This window comes from Sorex fumeus, unplaced genomic scaffold, assembly GCF_029834395.1.
Source record: "Sorex fumeus unplaced genomic scaffold, SorFum_2.1 ptg000002l, whole genome shotgun sequence".
Classification (NCBI taxonomy): domain Eukaryota; kingdom Metazoa; phylum Chordata; class Mammalia; order Eulipotyphla; family Soricidae; genus Sorex; species Sorex fumeus.
Window position 1 is genome coordinate 69,794,800 of NW_026606059.1, and position 9,420 is coordinate 69,804,219.

Sequence of the window (9,420 nt, forward strand, 5' to 3'; positions counted from 1 at the left end):
TTTAATGTATTTGTGTGCTCTGATTGCTGAAAGAAGCTTAGAATTAATTTTTAACACAGTCTTTCATGTTGAGAGTAGAAAAGGAAGACATATACAGGATGTTAGCAGGACAATGTTTCTGACTTTTTTTAGTAATAATAAAAAACCGTAGAACAAGTCAACATGGTATCCAACTCAATGAAGAAAATTGTTGAAGAAAAATCCCTTGGACAAAACTTATTACCCAACTGTAGAGGGAGGGGTGAGGCAATGAAGAGTATAAATCCAGCCTAAGAACTATGATGCTGGGAATATCAGGTGCTTCCCATGCTATGAAGATCAAATTTCAAAGTCACAGAGTATGAGTTTGGTACACAGTGACTTTAAACAAAATATTTCAAATAATCTTAGTAATTTATTACATATTGATGAGGAGGCAGGGCTCTACCACAGCCTGGAGGTACCCAGCAAACTCACTGGCACAGAATAACACAGCGTTTATGCTGTTGAGAATTATCTGGGGCATTCCAGCAGTACCTTACATCCATACTATTTCTCTGACATGCCTAACAATTTAACATAATGCATGAATACAGAAAGATAAAGAAGAAATCAGTGGTTAGAATGACTGTGAATAGAAAATGAAGCATCTTAATGATATTATTTTGATTGTTGGCTCACACCTGGCAATGATCAGGACTTATTTCCTGATCTGTGTTCAAGAATCAATCATGGCAGGGAACGGTAGATCATGTAGAGTGCTCAGGATTGAACCAGGTAAACCGTGAGCAAAGCACTACCTTTCCCACTGCATTATCTCTCTGCTCTCTTAAATGATAATTGTAGGGCATATTTAGCTTTTATGATTAAGATCTGATGAGTGATTACTAGAGGAAAAAAAAGTTGCGACATAGGTTTGATTCCTGGCATGAAATATGGCCTCCAAAGCACTTCTATGAGTGATCCCCGAGCATAAAGAGTAATCCCTAAGCAAGGACAGGTCTTTCCCCAATCCTCCTCCAAATAATAATAACAACAAAAATATACAAGGGCAGGAGAGATGTTATATGGACCATGGTATATGGATATGCCTTTATTTTGTTTGGTACCCTGAGCACCAGCAGGAATAATCAATTAGTTTTATTTTTATTTTACAATAAATAAAAATAAATAAGATCTTGAGAGATAATATAGGGCTTAATACACTGGACTTGCATGTAGTCAACCCTTGTTCAGTCACTGGCACCAGATATGGTCACCTGAGCACTGTCAAGAATGATCCCTTAGCATAGAAGCAGGAGTAAGTCCTGAGCACAGCCAAGTGTGCCTTGTAAACAAAAGAAACATTTAAAATAAGAAAGTTTTACCTAAATTTATAAATAGTACCATAACATAACAAAAATGATTCATTGAAGAAAAACAAAGTTGAATGATGATCCTAATAGTATTATTAATCTAACTAGCATAAGTGTTATTTCAGTTCCAAAAAAGTGAGGATGTAAAATATGTAAATGAAGAACTAGTAGTGGAGAAAGTTTGAAGAAAATATCCAGACATAAGTAGTTAACCAAAACATAATGAAAACAAACCCCTATTAAATCTCTCAAATTCATATTATAGTCAGATTGATAAAGTCTCTGATAAAACATCTTTATATAAAATATAACACAAGTATAAAATAATGCATGTAATTAAATAATTTTTAAAGTAAATGAAAACTTACAAAAGTGTATCCAATATTAGAATTAAAAAAGAATTCTAAGGCTTATCAGAATAAACATAATTCAAAGAACAGTGCAAAATAATCTCTAGCATAGCAATAAAAAAGTAATTGTCAATGCTTAAATTATATGATTAAAGGCATAACAGAGCAACAAAAATGGGCACTAGACAGCTAGTAGATACTCATTATAGCAAATGCTGGAAGCAGTCATTTCCGTGGTTTGAATAGCCGTTAATCTAAGAAGAGTATCACTCGCAGGCTGCCAAATAGAAAAAGCTGAACGAGCTAAAAAAAAAAATGTTTTCTGAACCTTATGCTGAACTGAGTTCATATGACAATCAGCCTGAAATTTAACAGAGGACAAAACTGCAAATAAGCATTGAAACCTCTGGCTTCAGGAGGTACACAAGGAATTCAGACATTCAGGTAAGAAACAGTCCTTAAATGTTTACTGAAATTATAATGACCAGTTGTGTTCTAGCATGAGAGGGTATGGAACTGAGGGAAGCCATGGACACACAAGCATTGAAATGCACATGGAGACTATTCTGAATGGCTCTGAGCACTCATGAGAAACATTGGGGGCACTGCAAGAGTGCCGAGAAAGATGCTTTTATTGGTGCAGGAATGGGAGAGAAGAGTTGACAAGCACTGCAAAAAAGTGACCTAAATGGAATTCCTTCAGAATGGGCCCTGAAACTCCTCATACCAAAGCCACTTTGGGCCATGCTGGACTGAACCAAAACATGTGTGTGGATGGAAAAAGAGCAATTCTTTCACTGACATTTTATGGAGAAATAGGCAGCAGAAAGAGAAGCCTAATCACCACAACTGATGATGACAAACTTTCTGCCAGGGACAGAAAGTGTGGTCAAGAAGAGCTTAAGTTTGCTCTCAATAATTAACCCTTCTTAAACCACTTACCTAATCTTCCTCTCTTCTTCCCATCATTCCCAACTTTTATCTCCACTACATATATATTTAAAATTCTATCTAAATTGGTATACATAAAATTGAAATTCCTTTAGAGTGTTTTGCCTTTTTCGTGGCCTCCTGAAATTAAGGTTGACAGATATAAAGAAGGCATACAATTCAGCAAAGAACAAATGATAATGAGCCAGAATTCCTAAAAGTCCAGCATGTTGATTTTAATACATAGATAGATAGTAGCAGGATTACCACCTCACATGCCAACAACATGCCACATATTTTTTCTGGTCTGTTGAGTTCATTTAAAGTTAGCATTTTTTTAAATATATCATATAGAATTCTGAAATGTAATCATAATGTAAGTAAAATGGGTTCTACTTAAATGTCGCTGGGGTTTAGCCAAGAGTTAATCCTATGCCAAGAAAAAATTCACACTCTTTAACAAGGTGCAAAAGTCTGAGTCATTTTTTCTCATTCAAATCGCACTTTCATGCTAACTATTAAGATTCTAGAATTTCAGTGATGAAGAATGATTAGTCTAATTTGCTGTGTCTGTCTGATGCAGACACCTTTGATATTCTTCAGGGCTGGCACCTATACTTGCCTTTTTTGGAAGGAAGTCCATGCTCTTATACTCAGAGTTCATGGATCTATCTTATTCAGTCATTCTATTGACCTTGGACTACTAGAGAGAAAACAAAATGATATTCAAAAGCCAGGTTAAACATAATTGACAACTGAGGAGCAGCACTGTGATGGAGTCTTTCTCTTGTTATTGGGGTGACTCACCGAATCCCGATATGTCATGTTCACTTTTGCTTGTCCATTCACTTGTAATTTTCTCACAATTTTATCTTAGGATATCTATGTTACCTTTTGAGAATATCAAACAAACATCTGTGATATGAGGTTGATTTGAGTTTGGGAAAGTACACAGAGTACCCACAAATTTGCAAATCAGCAAACTGGCTGACATGGTTGCATGACCCACAAGAAGTAATGCTCTTTCTTTTCCTTTCATAGAAATGGGGGTGTGGGGAGGATTTCCAGAAGTTACACAGAATGTCACTAGCAATAGATTCAGGTAACTGAAAGTTGATCTCACCATGAACTCACTTCCTAATTTACACTCTTTTCTGTCTGTGTTTTCAAAACAAAGTCACTTTGTTGTTGAAATAACTACTGCTTTTGTTTGAAGTTAACACAGACAAATCATTTGCCAATGTTGCAACTGCCACAGGGAACTATTTAACCATATTTTCTGCCACTTTTCTCCCCATAGAAAGTGAAGAACTAAATCAATTTGCATCTCTACATTGTCAGAGTGGTTTATTGTGACCCCATGCCAACCTTACTACTCCTGTTAAAAGAAAATTATACACTTAGTCAAGCACTACAAGCATGCAGTTAAAAATGGAATAAATTTGAAAAAAAATTGGACAATGCCAGGAAACAAACTCAGGACATGAAAGGCAGGTACTCTGTCACTGAGCTACAATCCCAGATCTGAATGATAGGACTGAATGTGTAGTAATACAGTCATGATTAATATTGCTGTATTATATATTTGAAAATATTTTTAATGTTCACAGCATTATTATAATGAGGTGTCATTAGCCACGTTCAACTGTCCACTTACCAAATTTCACAGGATATATATGTCATTCCCAAAGTTCTATCTTCTTAAATCCAACACTCCATTTTGTTTGTAAAGTAGCGAACAGTACCCACCCAGACAGGTCAGACCTGAACACCTAAAGAATCTGCCCTCAGTACTCATCAATACACTGGCTCGACTCTTCACATGCTACCTGTCTGAATGCAAGGTTCCATCCCAGTAGAAAACCAGATGGAGTGTTCTACTGTACAAGAAGGGAGACATCTACAACATTGGCTACTATCACCCGATCTGCCTGCTATCCGTTGTCTGCAAGCTGTTCACTCGAGTCATCCTGAATAGGATTGTCAGAACACAGAGTACCCACAATTTTGCAAATTAGATGAAGGACAACAATGCAAGCAAACTTGTTTCTGAAAATGATTCAGAACCATCTACCATATCCACATGGTAATCAAGCTCATTAAGGTTTCTCGGCAGTTCAAGATGCCACTCTGTCTAACATTCATCGGTTTAAAGAAGGCCTTTGATTCTGTTAAGACTGAAGCAGTCATCAAAGCTCTAGCCAATCAGGACTTTCAAACTCAATACATCAGGATCCTCCGTGAGTTGTAATACGGATTCACTACCAGGATCTCACCATTTTCCAAGGAAGTGATCATTCACATAAAGAGAGGGGTTTTTCAGGGTGAAACCATTTCACCGAAACTCTTCAGTGCCACACTCGAGAACATCATGTGATGACTGGAATGGGAAAGAATGGGAGTGAAGATATTGATCGACAACTACACCACCTCTGCTTCACTTATGACATCATTCTAATAACACCAAACATTAGCCAAGTGGCACAGATGCTGGCCGACTTTGACAGTGAGTGTGAAAAGGTTGGACTCAAACTGAATCTCACCAAGACAATGTTCATGAGAAACGAACTCATGCCTGACGTTACATTAGCTCTCAATGAAACAAACATCTCCGAATGCAGCAGTTATGTGTACCTAGGTCGAGAAGTCAACATAACTAATGACCTGGTACCTGAGTTGAGCAGGAGAAAGAGAGTGGCTTGGAAAGCCTTCAAGAGCATTGAAGAAATAGCTAAGAGGATGAAGAACCTCCAGCTCTGGGAACATCTTTTTTTTTAATTTATTAATTTATTGAATCACTGTGGGAAAAGTTACAAAGCTTTCAGGTTTAAGTCTTGGTCACGCAATCATAAAACACATTTCCCTTCGCCAGTACTTTTTTTCACCAAGAAGAACCCCAATACACCTCCCTCCCAATCCTCCCAATGCCTGTGAGGCAGATGAATTCTAGTTAACACTCTATCTACTTTGATTGTTTTGACAAAAGATGCATTATTATTATGTAGAGTTTACACCCCCAAATCAGACCTGTTGAAAAGACATTCTGAAATAATTTGTTTCTATAGCTGGTTACAAGAATCAAATGATGACACGCAGATGCGATGGCGGCCGAGTGATTTTGGATTTCTGATATTTTACTTATTAAGCCTGGAAGTACTTCTGCCAAGAGTCAGAAAATTATGAGACTGGTTTTTGTGGCTCTAGAGCCATGGCCGTGCCGGAGAGTCGCTCGTGGGGGGCAACTCGTGACCTCGGTAGGGCGTGAAGGATGAGCCCAGAATGCCCTCCATCCCATGAGGTTTCAGTCGCCCCCGTCACGACCGGTTCATACCTGGCTTTTCAAAAGGCTCCGAGGTGGCCGCCATCTTGCTGTCCAGAGGGAAAATGGCAGAAGGGAGCAACATCCCTTTCTCTCCAGGCAGGCATGGTGGCATAGATTAACGCATAGTCCATTCACTTTACTGCTGCAAGCTGCCGGGTTTTGCATTAAGTCCTCGTGCTTCTGGAGCCATGGTCGTGCCGGAGAGCAGCTCGTGGGGGGCAACTCGTGACCTCGGCAGGGCATGAAGTGGGAACATCTTTTTGACTCCACTGTTCTCCCTGCACTAACATACACCTCAGGGACCTGGGCCATACAAAAACAGGATAAGAACGGTATTTGTGTCACCAAAGAGGAGTCAAAAGAGCTATGCTTGGAGTATCACGTTTGACTCAAGTGAGAGAAGGAATCTGAAGTTCTGATCTCCATTGACGGTCGAGAATCAGGCAGGCTCTCTCATTTGTCAAGGCGTCAAAAATAAAATGGGCTGGACATGTAATGCGATTTGATGACAAATGCTGGACTAGCATTGTTACTGACTAGACTCCATGTGATGTCAAAAGAACATGTGGCCGACCACCTGTGAGATGATCAGTCTTCTTCGTCAAGACCCTGAAAAATGGTTCAAGGCTCTTCATGTTCCAACTGGCCATCAGTGAGCAGACGCCATTGGGCTACACTAGCACGTGACAGGGACAAATGGAGATGTTACTGGCACCTGCTCAAGCAAATCGAAGAGTAACAGGATATCAAGTGATCAAGTGAATGTTCACAGCATAATTACAATGAGGTGTTAAGATAGAAGTTTTCATTTACTACTACTATGGTAATTATGTTGCAAGGTATATGCGTACCAAAATAGCATGCTGTGTCTTTTAAACATAAATAATTCTATATCACGCTTGCATTTCTATAAAAAATAAGGAAAAGAATCATTTGCTAAAGCTTTTTAAGGTAATGTATAATACATTTCTTTAAAGATTTGTAATAAGGAAATTGCAAGGTGCCTGTGGAGTTGAGGCCATGTCTGTCAATTATTCCTTTTGGAAGTTATATTCCCCTCATACCAATGAACAATATGTTAATAGATGGCTGTTTTTCAAAAGATACTTCTCAGGATCTTGACAAAGCTGTTCCAGGTTACAGAAGTGCCAAGAATCTAGGGAGAATATTTATGTGTCAAGAGGCATATTAAAAGTAGTTTGTTGATTCCATTGAGGTCAGGTGAACGAGGAGATAGAAAGGCTTCCCCATAAATAATTGTTGGCAACTATTGTGCACTGTCCTGGTATTTGAGAATTGAACTTTGTTCATACTGGATTCTGTTTTTCAGAATCCATTATGCTTGCCTGGATTTTTAGCCAAATATCCAGTAGGTTCCCATCCCCTTATGACCAGATTTTCAGTACCTATGACACAACTCAGTTATTATATATACTTCTGATTTATTATATATTAATTATAGTCTTCAAGGACAACCAAATCTCTCCTGATTAATTTGCTAGATCAGCTCATACAACTCAAGGAACCATTTACTAAGTAGGTGATAAAAAAGGACCAATGGGTAGATGGAAGGGAAACACAGAGCAAAATGGGGAGTGTGAGGGAGGAACAGAATGTTTGTGACCTTCCCTCCATGCCATCGTCCCCAAATCTTTACAAGTTCATCAATATGGAAGCTTTCTGAAATTCTTCCTTTTGGACTACTGTGGATATTCCATTCCATAGGTATAATTGATTAAGCCTTGAAAATTGAACTCATCTCCAGACCCACTTCCTACCATAGTCTCCCAAACGTTAGCTGATTAATATAAGAGATGCCTTTGTTACTCATAACAACTGAAAACGTTTCTTGTGGAAACTGTAAGGCAAGCAAACAAACAAACAAAACAAAACAAAACAGCAGAATCTGGAGATCTAGAGAAAAAAAGCATGAGAAATCAATGTACTAAAAATGACCCTATCATATATAGAAGCTGTAATTTCACATTTTCTAAGGTAACTGCTCTAAGGAAAGGTAGGACAAGAAATGAGAATAGGCTAAACATGTTTCTATTGTGAAGAGCTTCTAAAGGGGATGGTAAGACTGTTCTGTCTAATATTCATTCAAGAAAGAATCAGATTGCACAGGATCTGGAGTTGTTTTGTTTGGTGGTAACTCCTGGTGATGTTAAAGGGTCACTCGGCCTCTGCCCTCGGGACTTATTCCTGGGAGTTTCTAGGGACCACAAGGGATGCCAAGTATGGAGCCTGGGTTTGGCATTGCCTGCTGCAAGACAGGTAACCTACTTGCTGTAGTATCTAGCCTCAAGGTCCTAGCATTCTGACTTCTGAATTTGCCTTACTTGATTGAAAAGGCAGTGACCCACTATTTAATTCTCAACTGCCATGTCTACCTAAACTAGTCACTCAGTTTATATGAAAAGACCCATTCTTTCTTGGACACTGTCACTCAGCACAATCTGCATTGCAGGTTTAAATTGTTCAGCTTCTAGTAGAATTCTGTAGCACAGCAGGACTTATTTTCAAATGAAAAAATATTCTTCAGTCAAGAGAACAACAAAAAAGATTTCAAAGGTCATAAACTAAAATAGTGTACATTACACTTACCCAAAGGAATGCTTCTAGCATCTCAAGATCTCCTAAGATATATGCCCCCAGTGGCTAGGCTTCTTAAATGAAAGCCTGAGTTGTAGGATAAATTTAACTCTGAGTTAAGATTACATTTTGACAGTTTCCTGAATAACCAGCAAATTGGTAGAACTAGTACATTTCTAGTGTGGTAGAGATTTAGTTATTTTACAGAAGTTCCTATCACAACATTACAACTGGAAACTTTTTCTTTGTTTCTGTTCTTAGTATTTTTGTTCTTTATTTATAGTTGGGAATTAAAAATGTAACTTAACTGCTTTTGCTTTTTGAGAGTAGGAATTAGGATAACCTGACATTGAAGTACCCAAGATTTCACAGTATGGCTAGTCTTATTCTCCATCATAGGATGTGGATATAAACAACTAGAACATTTAAAATCCTTGCTACTTCTTCAGTAAGTCTAATTAACATGCTTGACACAAATATAGTGGGTCGGCATTAAGTTTTATGCAACATCTAGATAATGAGGCTCTCCTTGATGATTACTTATGTCATATGGAAAGATAATTAACATCACCCAATAGCTGGTCAGAAAGTGCTTGCAAATGGTTGCCACAGTTTGGGTTGAATTAATAAGTGGTTCAGAGAGGATTTTAGTAGTGCTTGAGTGGTTTCTGGTAAATAGGTCTCCCGTGTGTCTTGACTTTCAAAGAGAATTTTAAGAAATAATGGAATGTTTCTGTTTAGAAACTGTAAGTTAAATTGGAGATAATCAAGGATAGGTATGATGAATCTTTGCTATCATTGATAAAATATCCTAGCTAAATATTGAATATAGTTTCTAAGTATATTTTTACAGATATCAATGAAGATATTTTACAAATAAACATCACAA